Below are 14778 nucleotides of genomic sequence, written 5' to 3' on the forward strand. Positions count from 1 at the left end.
GATTCTCGCTCAGAGACCAAAGCTTTTGGTCTCTGCTCATCTCGAAAATGACGGGCGGTCTCCCAGAAATCCCTGCTGGACAAACCGCTTGATAACAGACCTGGCCGAAATAGCTCAGTTTGGAGAGCGTTAGACTGAAGATCTAAAGGTCCCTGGTTCGATCCCGGGTTTCGGCAGAGCAGCCTGGTCACCGTGTTTTTGGTCGACGGACTCCACTGACCAAATGCCAGCTCCTGTCAACCTGATTCCGCCTATTCTCATCGCTATCTGCCTTTCAGACGGCCATGGAAAAGGGCGTGTTGGTTCCATGGTGTAATGGTTAGCACTCTGGGCTTTGAATCCAGCGATCCGAGTTCAAATCTCGGTGGAACCTTTTCAGCTTGTTTTGCGGAAGGGCGGGAAAAAACTGAGCTGATGCGCAACCGCTGATGTGGTGGTGAAACTGGCACTCTAAAACCCAGGCGGTATCGGGGAAACGTGGGCTTAATAAGAAAAAGCTTCACTTGCTCTTTGCTGTCCACCTACTAGGCTGAATGACTAAACACCTCTGCTGCTCGGTGGTAAAAATCCACCCACGCCAAGGTTCCATGGTGCAATGGTTAGCACTCTGGACTCTGAATACAGCGATCCGAGTTCAAATTTCGGTGGGACCTGCTTTTGACAGGAATGTGTGCAGTACCGTGTCCGAAAAAACTTTTCCACAGCGCTCATCCAGGGAGTGCCCCTTTGAAGTGAGCGTAAAAGGCGTTACACAAAGTGGAGAATGCGGGCATCGATCCCACTATCTCTCGCATGCTAAGCGAGCGCTCTACCATTTGAACTAATTCCCCTCCACGATGTGGAGAGACGGTGTCCTTCGCTCTCAAAGACAACGGCCTGGACGATCCCTTTCATCTCTGCAAGTGCTGTAGCGTGGCCACAAAGCAAAGAGACCGTATTTTTTCTGTGCCGGCAACTTTGCACTGGCTACCGTTTAGTTGCACATTTAATGAAACTTTTGTGCTTTAAGCCTTGCAAACGGAAATGATTGCAGCCAGGCAGCAGCAGGAAGGGCGTGTGTGTTGGCTCGTTGGTCTAGGGGTATGATTCTCGCTCAGGGTGCGAGTGGTCCCGGGTTCAAATCATGGACGAGCCCGCTCTCAGGCTTTGCTTTTAATCACTTCAGCCTGACCAGGGCAACCAGGATATTTCTTGGAAATTGGGGACAAAAGCAGTCAGAGTCGGGCCGGTTAGCTCAGTTGGTTAGAGCGTGGTGCTAATAACGCCAAGGTCGCGGGTTCGATCCCCGTACGGGCCGAGCTTTTGGTCTCTGCTCATCTCGAAAATGACGGGCGGTCTCCCAGAAATCTCTGCTGGACAAACCGCTTGATAACAGACCTGGCAGAAATAGCTCAGTTGGGAGAGCGTTAGACTGAAGATCTAAAGGTCCCTGGTTCGATCCCGGGTTTCGGCAGAGCAGCCTGGTCACCGTGTTTTTGGTCGACGGACTCCACTGACCAAATGCCAGCTCCTGTCAACCTGATTCCGCCTATTCTCATCGCTATCTGCCTTTCAGACGGCCAGGGACCAGGGCGTGTTGGTTCCATGGTGTAATGGTTAGCACTCTGGGCTTTGAATCCAGCGATCCGAGTTCAAATCTCGGTGGAACCTTTTCAGCTTGTTTTCCGGAAGGGCGGGAAAAAACTGAGCTGATGCGCAACCGCTGATGTGGTGGTGAAACTGGCACTCTAAAACCAAGGCGGTATCGGGGAAACGTGGGCTTAATAAGAAAAAGCTTCACTTGCTCTTTGCTGTCCACCTACTAGGCTGAATGACTAAACACCTCTGCTGCTCGGTAGTAAAAATCCACCCACGCCAAGGTTCCATGGTGCAATGGTTAGCACTCTGGACTCTGAATACAGCGATCCGAGTTCAAATTTCGGTGGGACCTGCTTTTGACAGGAATGTGTGCAGTACCGCGTCCGAAAAAACTTTTCCACAGCGCTCATCCAGGGAGTGCCCCTTTGAAGTGAGCGTAAAAGGCGTTACACAAAGTGGAGAATGCGGGCATCGATCCCGCTATCTCTCGCATGCTAAGCGAGCGCCCTACCATTTGAACTAATTCCCCTCGACGATGTGGAGAGACGGTGTCCTTCGCTCTCAAAGACAACGGCCTGGACGATCCCTTTCATCTCTGCAAGTGCTGTAGCGTGGCCACAAAGCAAAGAGACCGTATTTTTTCTGTGCCGGCAACTTTGCATTGGCTACCGTTTAGTTGCACATTTAATGAAACTTTTGTGCTTTAAGCCTTGCAAACGCAAATGATTGCAGCCAGGCAGCAGCAGGAAGGGCGTGTGTGTTGGCTCGTTGGTCTAGGGGTATGATTCTCGCTCAGAGACCAAAGCTTTTGGTCTCTGCTCATCTCGAAAATGACGGGCGGTCTCCCAGAAATCCCTGCTGGACAAACCGCTTGATAACAGACCTGGCCGAAATAGCTCAGTTTGGAGAGCGTTAGACTGAAGATCTAAAGGTCCCTGGTTCGATCCCGGGTTTCGGCAGAGCAGCCTGGTCACCGTGTTTTTGGTCGACGGACTCCACTGACCAAATGCCAGCTCCTGTCAACCTGATTCCGCCTATTCTCATCGCTATCTGCCTTTCAGACGGCCATGGAAAAGGGCGTGTTGGTTCCATGGTGTAATGGTTAGCACTCTGGGCTTTGAATCCAGCGATCCGAGTTCAAATCTCGGTGGAACCTTTTCAGCTTGTTTTGCGGAAGGGCGGGAAAAAACTGAGCTGATGCGCAACCGCTGATGTGGTGGTGAAACTGGCACTCTAAAACCCAGGCGGTATCGGGGAAACGTGGGCTTAATAAGAAAAAGCTTCACTTGCTCTTTGCTGTCCACCTACTAGGCTGAATGACTAAACACCTCTGCTGCTCGGTGGTAAAAATCCACCCACGCCAAGGTTCCATGGTGCAATGGTTAGCACTCTGGACTCTGAATACAGCGATCCGAGTTCAAATTTCGGTGGGACCTGCTTTTGACAGGAATGTGTGCAGTACCGTGTCCGAAAAAACTTTTCCACAGCGCTCATCCAGGGAGTGCCCCTTTGAAGTGAGCGTAAAAGGCGTTACACAAAGTGGAGAATGCGGGCATCGATCCCACTATCTCTCGCATGCTAAGCGAGCGCTCTACCATTTGAACTAATTCCCCTCCACGATGTGGAGAGACGGTGTCCTTCGCTCTCAAAGACAACGGCCTGGACGATCCCTTTCATCTCTGCAAGTGCTGTAGCGTGGCCACAAAGCAAAGAGACCGTATTTTTTCTGTGCCGGCAACTTTGCACTGGCTACCGTTTAGTTGCACATTTAATGAAACTTTTGTGCTTTAAGCCTTGCAAACGGAAATGATTGCAGCCAGGCAGCAGCAGGAAGGGCGTGTGTGTTGGCTCGTTGGTCTAGGGGTATGATTCTCGCTCAGGGTGCGAGTGGTCCCGGGTTCAAATCATGGACGAGCCCGCTCTCAGGCTTTGCTTTTAATCACTTCAGCCTGACCAGGGCAACCAGGATATTTCTTGGAAATTGGGGACAAAAGCAGTCAGAGTCGGGCCGGTTAGCTCAGTTGGTTAGAGCGTGGTGCTAATAACGCCAAGGTCGCGGGTTCGATCCCCGTACGGGCCGAGCTTTTGGTCTCTGCTCATCTCGAAAATGACGGGCGGTCTCCCAGAAATCTCTGCTGGACAAACCGCTTGATAACAGACCTGGCAGAAATAGCTCAGTTGGGAGAGCGTTAGACTGAAGATCTAAAGGTCCCTGGTTCGATCCCGGGTTTCGGCAGAGCAGCCTGGTCACCGTGTTTTTGGTCGACGGACTCCACTGACCAAATGCCAGCTCCTGTCAACCTGATTCCGCCTATTCTCATCGCTATCTGCCTTTCAGACGGCCAGGGACCAGGGCGTGTTGGTTCCATGGTGTAATGGTTAGCACTCTGGGCTTTGAATCCAGCGATCCGAGTTCAAATCTCGGTGGAACCTTTTCAGCTTGTTTTCCGGAAGGGCGGGAAAAAACTGAGCTGATGCGCAACCGCTGATGTGGTGGTGAAACTGGCACTCTAAAACCAAGGCGGTATCGGGGAAACGTGGGCTTAATAAGAAAAAGCTTCACTTGCTCTTTGCTGTCCACCTACTAGGCTGAATGACTAAACACCTCTGCTGCTCGGTAGTAAAAATCCACCCACGCCAAGGTTCCATGGTGCAATGGTTAGCACTCTGGACTCTGAATACAGCGATCCGAGTTCAAATTTCGGTGGGACCTGCTTTTGACAGGAATGTGTGCAGTACCGCGTCCGAAAAAACTTTTCCACAGCGCTCATCCAGGGAGTGCCCCTTTGAAGTGAGCGTAAAAGGCGTTACACAAAGTGGAGAATGCGGGCATCGATCCCGCTATCTCTCGCATGCTAAGCGAGCGCCCTACCATTTGAACTAATTCCCCTCGACGATGTGGAGAGACGGTGTCCTTCGCTCTCAAAGACAACGGCCTGGACGATCCCTTTCATCTCTGCAAGTGCTGTAGCGTGGCCACAAAGCAAAGAGACCGTATTTTTTCTGTGCCGGCAACTTTGCATTGGCTACCGTTTAGTTGCACATTTAATGAAACTTTTGTGCTTTAAGCCTTGCAAACGCAAATGATTGCAGCCAGGCAGCAGCAGGAAGGGCGTGTGTGTTGGCTCGTTGGTCTAGGGGTATGATTCTCGCTTAGGGTGCGAGTGGTCCCGGGTTCAAATCATGGACGAGCCCGTTCTTAGGCTTTGCTTTTAATCACTTCAGCCTGACCAGGGCAACCAGGATATTTCTTGGAAATTGGGGACAAAAGCATTCAGAGTTGGGACGGTTAGCTCAGTTGGTTAGAGCGTGGTGCTAATAACGCCAAGGTCGCGGGTTCGATCCCCGTACGGGCCAAGCTTTTGGTCTCTGCTCATCTCGAAAATGATGGGCGGTCTCCCAGAAATCCCTGCTGGACAAACCGCTTGATAACAGACCTGGCCGAAATAGCTCAGTTGGGAGAGCGTTAGACTGAAGATCTAAAGGTCCCTGGTTCGATCCCGGGTTTCGGCAGAGCAGCCTGGTCACCGTGTTTTTGGTCGACGGATTCCACTGACCAAATGCCAGCTCCTGTCAACCTGATTCCGCCTATTCTCATCGCTATCTGCCTTTCAGACGGCCAGGGACCAGGGCGTGTTGGTTCCATGGTTTAATGGTTAGCACTCTGGGCTTTGAATCCAGCGATCCGAGTTCAAATCTCGGTGGAACCTTTTCAGCTTGTTTAGCGGAAGGACGGGAAAAAACAGAGCTGATGCGCAACCGCTGATGTGGTGGTGAAACTGGCACTCTAAAACCCAGGCGGTATCGGGGAAACGTGGGCTTAATAAGAAAAGGCTTCACTTGCTCTTTGCTGTCCACCTACTAGGCTGAATGACTAAACACCTCTGCTGCTCGGTGGTAAAAATCCACCCACGCCAAGGTTCCATGGTGCAATGGTCAGCACTCTGGACTCTGAATACAGCGATCCGAGTTCAAATTTCGGTGGGACCTGCTTTTGACAGGAATGTGTGCAGTACCGTGTCCGAAAAAACTTTTCCACAGCGCTCATCCAGGGAGTGCCCCTTTGAAGTGAGCGTAAAAGGCGTTACACAAAGTGGAGAATGCGGGCATCGATCCCGCTATCTCTCGCATGCTAAGCGAGCGCTCTACCATTTAAACTAATTCCCCTCCACGATGTGGAGAGACGGTGTCCTTCGCTCTCAAAGACAACGGCCTGGACGATCCCTTTCATCTCTGCAAGTGCTGTAGCGTGGCCACAAAGCAAAGAGACCGTATTTTTTCTGTGCCGGCAACTTTGCACTGGCTACCGTTTAGTTGCACATTTAATGAAACTTTTGTGCTTTAAGCCTTGCAAACGGAAATGATTGCAGCCAGGCAGCAGCAGGAAGGGCGTGTGTGTTGGCTCGTTGGTCTAGGGGTATGATTCTCGCTCAGGGTGCGAGTGGTCCCGGGTTCAAATCACGGACGAGCCCGTTCTCAGGCTTTGCTTTTAATCACTTCAGCCTGACCAGGGCAACCAGGATATTTCTTGGAAATTGGGGACAAAAGCAGTCAGAGTCGGGCCGGTTAGCTCAGTTGGTTAGAGCGTGGTGCTAATAACGCCAAGGTCGCGGGTTCGATCCCCGTACGGGCCAAGCTTTTGGTCTCTGCTCATCTCGAAAATGACGGGCGGTCTCCCAGAAATCCCTGCTGGACAAACCGCTTGATAACAGACCTGGCCGAAATAGCTCAGTTGGGAGAGCGTTAGACTGAAGATCTAAAGGTCCCTGGTTCGATCCCGGGTTTCGGCAGAGCAGCCTGGTCACCGTGTTTTTGGTCGACGGATTCCACTGACCAAATGCCAGCTCCTGTCAACCTGATTCCGCCTATTCTAATCGCTATCTGCCTTTCAGACGGCCAGGGACCAGGGCGTGTTGGTTCCATGGTTTAATGGTTAGCACTCTGGGCTTTGAATCCAGCGATCCGAGTTCAAATCTCGGTGGAACCTTTTCAGCTTGTTTAGCGGAAGGACGGGAAAAAACAGAGCTGATGCGCAACCGCTGATGTGGTGGTGAAACTGGCACTCTAAAACCCAGGCGGTATCGGGGAAACGTGGGCTTAATAAGAAAAAGCTTCACTTGCTCTTTGCTGTCCACCTACTAGGCTGAATGACTAAACACCTCTGCTGCTCGGTGGTAAAAATCCACCCACGCCAAGGTTCCATGGTGCAATGGTTAGCACTCTGGACTCTGAATACAGCGATCCGAGTTCAAATTTCGGTGGGACCTGCTTTTGACAGGAATGTGTGCAGTACCGTGTCCGAAAAAACTTTTCCACAGCGCTCATCCAGGGAGTGCCCCTTTGAAGTGAGCGTAAAAGGCGTTACACAAAGTGGAGAATGCGGGCATCGATCCCGCTATCTCTCGCATGCTAAGCGAACGCTCTACCATTTAAACTAATTCCCCTCCACGATGTGGAGAGACGGTGTCCTTCGCTCTCAAAGACAACGGCCTGGACGATCCCTTTCATCTCTGCAAGTGCTGTAGCGTGGCCACAAAGCAAAGAGACCGTATTTTTTCTGTGCCGGCAACTTTGCACTGGCTACCGTTTAGTTGCACATTTAATGAAACTTTTGTGCTTTAAGCCTTGCAAACGGAAATGATTGCAGCCAGGCAGCAGCAGGAAGGGCGTGTGTGTTGGCTAGTTGGTCTAGGGGTATGATTCTCGCTCAGGGTGCGAGTGGTCCCGGGTTCAAATCACGGACGAGCCCGTTCTCAGGCTTTGCTTTTAATCACTTCAGCCTGACCAGGGCAACCAGGATATTTCTTGGAAATTGGGGACAAAAGCAGTCAGAGTCGGGCTGGTTAGCTCAGTTGGTTAGAGCGTGGTGCTAATAACGCCAAGGTCGCGGGTTCGATCCCCGTACGGGCCAAGCTTTTGGTCTCTGCTCATCTCGAAAATGACGGGCGGTCTCCCAGAAATCCCTGCTGGACAAACCGCTTGATAACAGACCTGGCCGAAATAGCTCAGTTGGGAGAGCGTTAGACTGAAGATCTAAACGTCCCTGGTTCGATCCCGGGTTTCGGCAGAGCAGCCTGGTCACCGTGTTTTTGGTCGACGGATTCCACTGACCAAATGCCAGCTCCTGTCAACCTGATTCCGCCTATTCTCATCGCTATCTGCCTTTCAGACGGCCAGGGACCAGGGCGTGTTGGTTCCATGGTTTAATGGTTAGCACTCTGGGCTTTGAATCCAGCGATCCGAGTTCAAATCTCGGTGGAACCTTTTCAGCTTGTTTAGCGGAAGGACGGGAAAAAACAGAGCTGATGCGCAACCGCTGATGTGGTGGTGAAACTGGCACTCTAAAACCCAGGCGGTATCGGGGAAACGTGGGCTTAATAAGAAAAAGCTTCACTTGCTCTTTGCTGTCCACCTACTAGGCTGAATGACTAAACACCTCTGCTGCTCGGTGGTAAAAATCCACCCACGCCAAGGTTCCATGGTGCAATGGTTAGCACTCTGGACTCTGAATACAGCGATCCGAGTTCAAATTTCGGTGGGACCTGCTTTTGACAGGAATGTGTGCAGTACCGTGTCCGAAAAAACTTTTCCACAGCGCTCATCCAGGGAGTGCCCCTTTGAAGTGAGCGTAAAAGGCGTTACACAAAGTGGAGAATGCGGGCATCGATCCCGCTATCTCTCGCATGCTAAGCGAGCGCTCTACCATTTAAACTAATTCCCCTCCACGATGTGGAGAGACGGTGTCCTTCGCTCTCAAAGACAACGGCCTGGACGATCCCTTTCATCTCTGCAAGTGCTGTAGCGTGGTCACAAAGCAAAGAGACCGTATTTTTTCTGTGCCGGCAACTTTGCACTGGCTACCGTTTAGTTGCACATTTAATGAAACTTTTGTGCTTTAAGCCTTGCAAACGGAAATGATTGCAGCCAGGCAGCAGCAGGAAGGGCGTGTGTGTTGGCTCGTTGGTCTAGGGGTATGATTCTCGCTCAGGGTGCGAGTGGTCCCGGGTTCAAATCACGGACGAGCCCGTTCTCAGGCTTTGCTTTTAATCACTTCAGCCTGACCAGGGCAACCAGGATATTTCTTGGAAATTGGGGACAAAAGCAGTCAGAGTCGGGCCGGTTAGCTCAGTTGGTTAGAGCGTGGTGCTAATAACGCCAAGGTCGCGGGTTCGATCCCCGTACGGGCCAAGCTTTTGGTCTCTGCTCATCTCGAAAATGACGGGCGGTCTCCCAGAAATCCCTGCTGGACAAACCGCTTGATAACAGACCTGGCCGAAATAGCTCAGTTGGGAGAGCGTTAGACTGAAGATCTAAACGTCCCTGGTTCGATCCCGGGTTTCGGCAGAGCAGCCTGGTCACCGTGTTTTTGGTCGACGGACTCCACTGACCAAATGCCAGCTCCTGTCAACCTGATTCCGCCTATTCTCATCGCTATCTGCCTTTCAGACGGCCATGGAAAAGGGCGTGTTGGTTCCATGGTGTAATGGTTAACACTCTGGGCTTTGAATCCAGCGATCCGAGTTCAAATCTCGGTGGAACCTTTTCAGCTTGTTTTGCGGAAGGGCGGGAAAAAACTGAGCTGATGCGCAACCGCTGATGTGGTGGTGAAACTGGCACTCTAAAACCCAGGCGGTATCGGGGAAACGTGGGCTTAATAAGAAAAAGCTTCACTTGCTCTTTGCTGTCCACCTACTAGGCTGAATGACTAAACACCTCTGCTGCTCGGTGGTAAAAATCCACCCACGCCAAGGTTCCATGGTGCAATGGTTAGCACTCTGGACTCTGAATACAGCGATCCGAGTTCAAATTTCGGTGGGACCTGCTTTTGACAGGAATGTGTGCAGTACCGCGTCCGAAAAAACTTTTCCACAGCGCTCATCCAGGGAGTGCCCCTTTGAAGTGAGCGTAAAAGGCGTTACACAAAGTGGAGAATGCGGGCATCGATCCTGCTATCTCTCGCATGCTAAGCGAGCGCTCTACCATTTAAACTAATTACCCTCCACGATGTGGAGAGACGGTGTCCTTCGCTCTCAAAGACAACGGCCTGGACGATCCCTTTCATCTCTGCAAGTGCTGTAGCGTGGCCACAAAGCAAAGAGACCGTATTTTTTCTGTGCCGGCAACTTTGCACTGGCTACCGTTTAGTTGCACATTTAATGAAACTTTTGTGCTTTAAGCCTTGCAAACGGAAATGATTGCAGCCAGGCAGCAGCAAGAAGGGCGTGTGTGTTGGCTCGTTGGTCTAGGGGTATGATTCTCGCTCAGGGTGCGAGTGGTCCCGGGTTCAAATCACGGACGAGCCCGTTCTCAGGCTTTGCTTTTAATCACTTCAGCCTGACCAGGGCAACCAGGATATTTCTTGGAAATTGGGGACAAAAGCAGTCAGAGTCGGGCCGGTTAGCTCAGTTGGTTAGAGCGTGGTGCTAATAACGCCAAGGTCGCGGGTTCGATCCCCGTACGGGCCAAGCTTTTGGTCTCTGCTCATCTCGAAAATGACGGGCGGTCTCCCAGAAATCTCTGCTGGACAAACCGCTTGATAACAGACCTGGCCGAAATAGCTCAGTTGGGAGAGCGTTAGACTGAAGATCTAAAGGTCCCTGGTTCGATCCCGGGTTTCGGCAGAGCAGCCTGGTCGCCGTGTTTTTGGTCGACGGATTCCACTGACCAAATGCCAGCTCCTGTCAACCTGATTCCGCCTATTCTCATCGCTATCTGCCTTTCAGACGGCCAGGGACCAGGGCGTGTTGGTTCCATGGTGTAATGGTTAGCACTCTGGGCTTTGAATCCAGCGATCCGAGTTCAAATCTCGGTGGAACCTTTTCAGCTTGTTTTGCGGAAGGGCGGGAAAAAACAGAGCTGATGCGCAACCGCTGATGTGGTGGTGAAACTGGCACTCTAAAACCCAGGCGGTATCGGGGAAACGTGGGCTTAATAAGAAAAAGCTTCACTTGCTCTTTGCTGTCCACCTACTAGGCTGAATGACTAAAAACCTCTGCTGCTCGGTGGTAAAAATCCACCCACGCCAAGGTTCCATGGTGCAATGGTTAGCACTCTGGACTCTGAATACAGCGATCCGAGTTCAAATTTCGGTGGGACCTGCTTTTGACAGGAATGTGTGCAGTACCGCGTCCGAAAAAACTTTTCCACAGCGCTCATCCAGGGAGTGCCCCTTTGAAGTGAGCGTAAAAGGCGTTACACAAAGTGGAGAATGCGGGCATCGATCCTGCTATCTCTCGCATGCTAAGCGAGCGCTCTACCATTTAAACTAATTCCCCTCCACGATGTGGAGAGACGGTGTCCTTCGCTCTCAAAGACAACGGCCTGGACGATCCCTTTCATCTCTGCAAGTGCTGTAGCGTGGCCACAAAGCAAAGAGACCGTATTTTTTCTGTGCCGGCAACTTTGCACTGGCTACCGTTTAGTTGCACATTTAATGAAACTTTTGTGCTTTAAGCCTTGCAAACGGAAATGATTGCAGCCAGGCAGCAGCAAGAAGGGCGTGTGTGTTGGCTCGTTGGTCTAGGGGTATGATTCTCGCTCAGGGTGCGAGTGGTCCCGGGTTCAAATCACGGACGAGCCCGTTCTCAGGCTTTGCTTTTAATCACTTCAGCCTGACCAGGGCAACCAGGATATTTCTTGGAAATTGGGGACAAAAGCAGTCAGAGTCGGGCCGGTTAGCTCAGTTGGTTAGAGCGTGGTGCTAATAACGCCAAGGTCGCGGGTTCGATCCCCGTACGGGCCAAGCTTTTGGTCTCTGCTCATCTCGAAAATGACGGGCGGTCTCCCAGAAATCTCTGCTGGACAAACCGCTTGGTAACAGACCTGGCCGAAATAGCTCAGTTGGGAGAGCGTTAGACTGAAGATCTAAAGGTCCCTGGTTCGATCCCGGGTTTCGGCAGAGCAGCCTGGTCGCCGTGTTTTTGGTCGACGGACTCCACTGACCAAATGCCAGCTCCTGTCAACCTGATTCCGCCTATTCTCATCGCTATCTGCCTTTCAGACGGCCATGGAAAAGGGCGTGTTGGTTCCATTGTGTAATGGTTAGCACTCTGGGCTTTGAATCCAGCGATCCGAGTTCAAATCTCGGTGGAACCTTTTCAGCTTGTTTTGCGGAAGGGCGGGAAAAAACTGAGCTGATGCGCAACCGCTGATGTGGTGGTGAAACTGGCACTCTAAAACCCAGGCGGTATCGGGGAAACGTGGGCTTAATAAGAAAAAGCTTCACTTGCTCTTTGCTGTCCACCTACTAGGCTGAATGACTAAACACCTCTGCTGCTCGGTGGTAAAAATCCACCCACGCCAAGGTTCCATGGTGCAATGGTTAGCACTCTGGACTCTGAATACAGCGATCCGAGTTCAAATTTCGGTGGGACCTGCTTTTGACAGGAATGTGTGCAGTACCGTGTACGAAAAAACTTTTCCACAGCGCTCATCCAGGGAGTGCCCCTTTGAAGTGAGCGTAAAAGGCGTTACACAAAGTGGAGAATGCGGGCATCGATCCCGCTATCTCTCGCATGCTAAGCGAGCGCTCTACCATTTGAACTAATTCCCCTCCACGATGTGGAGAGACGGTGTCCTTCGCTCTCAAAGACAACGGCCTGGACGATCCCTTTCATCTCTGCACAATGGCGCCACCAGGGGGTGGCCAGGGGTGGCCATGGCCACCCCTGGCCGACTCCTGGCCACCCCATTGGCCACCCCAATGGCCAGTATTAATTTTTGTAGCATCAGTTATGCATTTTATAAATAAGTCAAAAATATTCTTAAGTAAAAGAAGACGGGGAATTGTGTGTCGTGACGTGCTTTTTAAGTGCCAAATGGTATACAGCAGCTTTTAGGTGTGTTTTTGCCACGTTTGGACAGGCAGGGATGCAAACAGCGCACTTTTCGGCGCCTCCCGCTTTTTTCACGTCAGTTTGGGTGACAAAGTCATCTGAAGTCATTCCATAGCTTAATTTGAGGGACAGAAGTATATTTACATCATTAAAGTATAAACTCGTTTTCCCTCCTCTGCGACTGTCATCATTCTCCATTCATATTCAAACAGCACGCGCGCCTCTTGGATGCACGGTAAAACTCTCTCCAATATGATATGACATTATAAATGCATGATCAGTTGATAAAAGTCTGTATATTCGCATAAAATTACTTTATTTTCTTGGAGTTTTTAAGCGACTCACTACCGTGTTCTGTTAGTTCACACATACAAATCACAAGGATTATGAATCGGCATCAAACGCACAATAACTGTGAAACAAAGGAACAAATCGCACTTGGATTTGTGCGCTCAACATTTTTTCGATTTGTGACATGAGCTTTTAAATGCACACTTATGAAGCGCAGTGCTGCTGCACACTGTGACTCCATGTTGCTTTGAGCACATCATTCTGCACCCGCGATGTTTTTCATGTAATCATGCAAGAACGGGCTCAATCATGGGTTTGCGCACTGAAATATTATTAAAAGCCAATATATTTTGTTATACCTAGCCTGCTCAATACATTTTAAATAAGCATAATTTAATTGTATATAATTTATTTGTAGTTTAGGCTATGCACTTCTGAATTCTTGACATTAATATATAAATATAAAATTGTGACATGATTGCCTGATTGAATTTTAAAAGAGAACTAATAGTAATTTGTTTTTATTAACATATTTAGATTTTATAAAATTACTGTGCAGATTTTTTCAAGAATTACTTTTTGCTGCTGATGTATACACTCAATACACTCTTGTATACATACAAGTGTATTAAAAATTCATAATACATTTATGTAATATTTAAAGGTGATAACTGTAATCTTACACTGCAAACTAATAACTTAAAAATGATTAAATTCATCACAATTATGTAAGTATCTGGAAATTTGCTGTGGGGCAAGGACCCTTATATATCATATAATATATATCATTATGTAATATATATTAGTTGGGCCCTACTAATATCATTAGTAACATTAAATATTACACAATAAACCAAAGTATATCAGTAGGAGTTTCCTTAAGTCTTTCTGATAGTTTTCTACAGGCTGGTTTATTACAACAGTAGAAAACAATTCTGAAATTATGGTTTATACTGTAGTTTTGGTGTGCCACCCCAAGATTTTAACTGGCCCCATCTGGCCACCCCTACGAAAAATTTCTGGAGGCGCCACTGTCTCTGCAAGTGCTGTAGCGTGGCCACAAAGCAAAGAGACCGTATTTTTTCTGTGCCGGCAACTTTGCACTGGCTACCGTTTAGTTGCACATTTAATGAAACTTTTGTGCTTTAAGCCTTGCAAACGGAAATGATTGCAGCCAGGCAGCAGCAGGAAGGGCGTGTGTGTTGGCTCGTTGGTCTAGGGGTATGATTCTCGCTCAGAGACCAAAGCTTTTGGTCTCTGCTCATCTCGAAAATGACGGGCGGTCTCCCAGAAATCCCTGCTGGACAAACCGCTTGATAACAGACCTGGCCGAAATAGCTCAGTTTGGAGAGCGTTAGACTGAAGATCTAAAGGTCCCTGGTTCGATCCCGGGTTTCGGCAGAGCAGCCTGGTCACCGTGTTTTTGGTCGACGGACTCCACTGACCAAATGCCAGCTCCTGTCAACCTGATTCCGCCTATTCTCATCGCTATCTGCCTTTCAGACGGCCATGGAAAAGGGCGTGTTGGTTCCATGGTGTAATGGTTAGCACTCTGGGCTTTGAATCCAGCGATCCGAGTTCAAATCTCGGTGGAACCTTTTCAGCTTGTTTTGCGGAAGGGCGGGAAAAAACTGAGCTGATGCGCAACCGCTGATGTGGTGGTGAAACTGGCACTCTAAAACCCAGGCGGTATCGGGGAAACGTGGGCTTAATAAGAAAAAGCTTCACTTGCTCTTTGCTGTCCACCTACTAGGCTGAATGACTAAACACCTCTGCTGCTCGGTGGTAAAAATCCACCCACGCCAAGGTTCCATGGTGCAATGGTTAGCACTCTGGACTCTGAATACAGCGATCCGAGTTCAAATTTCGGTGGGACCTGCTTTTGACAGGAATGTGTGCAGTACCGTGTCCGAAAAAACTTTTCCACAGCGCTCATCCAGGGAGTGCCCCTTTGAAGTGAGCGTAAAAGGCGTTACACAAAGTGGAGAATGCGGGCATCGATCCCGCTATCTCTCGCATGCTAAGCGAGCGCTCTACCATTTGAACTAATTCCCCTCCACGATGTGGAGAGACG

At 49.9% G+C, this 14778-nt stretch overlaps 1 long non-coding RNA gene and 23 other non-coding genes across 24 annotated transcripts in view; 23 read left to right on the forward strand and 1 right to left on the reverse strand.

The window, feature by feature from the left end:
* Positions 1–14778, reverse strand: part of LOC148966930 (uncharacterized) — a 461761-nt gene that overhangs the window by 324882 nt on the left and 122101 nt on the right. The window lies entirely within an intron of this gene.
* trnaq-uug (transfer RNA glutamine (anticodon UUG)) lies at positions 302–373 on the forward strand. The gene has a single exon. It is a non-coding gene; the product is annotated as a tRNA-Gln (tRNA).
* trnai-aau (transfer RNA isoleucine (anticodon AAU)) lies at positions 1224–1297 on the forward strand. The gene has a single exon. It is a non-coding gene; the product is annotated as a tRNA-Ile (tRNA).
* On the forward strand, positions 1381–1453 carry trnaf-gaa (transfer RNA phenylalanine (anticodon GAA)). Its single transcript has one exon. It is a non-coding gene; the product is annotated as a tRNA-Phe (tRNA).
* trnaq-uug (transfer RNA glutamine (anticodon UUG)) lies at positions 1579–1650 on the forward strand. The gene has a single exon. It is a non-coding gene; the product is annotated as a tRNA-Gln (tRNA).
* On the forward strand, positions 2663–2734 carry trnaq-uug (transfer RNA glutamine (anticodon UUG)). Its single transcript has one exon. It is a non-coding gene; the product is annotated as a tRNA-Gln (tRNA).
* On the forward strand, positions 3585–3658 carry trnai-aau (transfer RNA isoleucine (anticodon AAU)). The gene has a single exon. It is a non-coding gene; the product is annotated as a tRNA-Ile (tRNA).
* Positions 3742–3814, forward strand: trnaf-gaa (transfer RNA phenylalanine (anticodon GAA)). The gene has a single exon. It is a non-coding gene; the product is annotated as a tRNA-Phe (tRNA).
* Positions 3940–4011, forward strand: trnaq-uug (transfer RNA glutamine (anticodon UUG)). The gene has a single exon. It is a non-coding gene; the product is annotated as a tRNA-Gln (tRNA).
* Positions 4862–4935, forward strand: trnai-aau (transfer RNA isoleucine (anticodon AAU)). The gene has a single exon. It is a non-coding gene; the product is annotated as a tRNA-Ile (tRNA).
* trnaf-gaa (transfer RNA phenylalanine (anticodon GAA)) lies at positions 5019–5091 on the forward strand. The gene has a single exon. It is a non-coding gene; the product is annotated as a tRNA-Phe (tRNA).
* trnai-aau (transfer RNA isoleucine (anticodon AAU)) lies at positions 6139–6212 on the forward strand. Its single transcript has one exon. It is a non-coding gene; the product is annotated as a tRNA-Ile (tRNA).
* trnaf-gaa (transfer RNA phenylalanine (anticodon GAA)) lies at positions 6296–6368 on the forward strand. The gene has a single exon. It is a non-coding gene; the product is annotated as a tRNA-Phe (tRNA).
* On the forward strand, positions 7416–7489 carry trnai-aau (transfer RNA isoleucine (anticodon AAU)). Its single transcript has one exon. It is a non-coding gene; the product is annotated as a tRNA-Ile (tRNA).
* On the forward strand, positions 7573–7645 carry trnaf-gaa (transfer RNA phenylalanine (anticodon GAA)). Its single transcript has one exon. It is a non-coding gene; the product is annotated as a tRNA-Phe (tRNA).
* On the forward strand, positions 8693–8766 carry trnai-aau (transfer RNA isoleucine (anticodon AAU)). The gene has a single exon. It is a non-coding gene; the product is annotated as a tRNA-Ile (tRNA).
* trnaf-gaa (transfer RNA phenylalanine (anticodon GAA)) lies at positions 8850–8922 on the forward strand. Its single transcript has one exon. It is a non-coding gene; the product is annotated as a tRNA-Phe (tRNA).
* trnaq-uug (transfer RNA glutamine (anticodon UUG)) lies at positions 9048–9119 on the forward strand. The gene has a single exon. It is a non-coding gene; the product is annotated as a tRNA-Gln (tRNA).
* On the forward strand, positions 9970–10043 carry trnai-aau (transfer RNA isoleucine (anticodon AAU)). Its single transcript has one exon. It is a non-coding gene; the product is annotated as a tRNA-Ile (tRNA).
* On the forward strand, positions 10127–10199 carry trnaf-gaa (transfer RNA phenylalanine (anticodon GAA)). Its single transcript has one exon. It is a non-coding gene; the product is annotated as a tRNA-Phe (tRNA).
* trnaq-uug (transfer RNA glutamine (anticodon UUG)) lies at positions 10325–10396 on the forward strand. Its single transcript has one exon. It is a non-coding gene; the product is annotated as a tRNA-Gln (tRNA).
* Positions 11247–11320, forward strand: trnai-aau (transfer RNA isoleucine (anticodon AAU)). Its single transcript has one exon. It is a non-coding gene; the product is annotated as a tRNA-Ile (tRNA).
* On the forward strand, positions 11404–11476 carry trnaf-gaa (transfer RNA phenylalanine (anticodon GAA)). The gene has a single exon. It is a non-coding gene; the product is annotated as a tRNA-Phe (tRNA).
* trnaq-uug (transfer RNA glutamine (anticodon UUG)) lies at positions 14231–14302 on the forward strand. The gene has a single exon. It is a non-coding gene; the product is annotated as a tRNA-Gln (tRNA).

Source organism: Pimephales promelas, chromosome 24 (genome assembly GCF_988280905.1).
Source record: "Pimephales promelas chromosome 24, fPimPro1.hap1.1, whole genome shotgun sequence".
Lineage (NCBI taxonomy): Eukaryota > Metazoa > Chordata > Actinopteri > Cypriniformes > Leuciscidae > Pimephales > Pimephales promelas.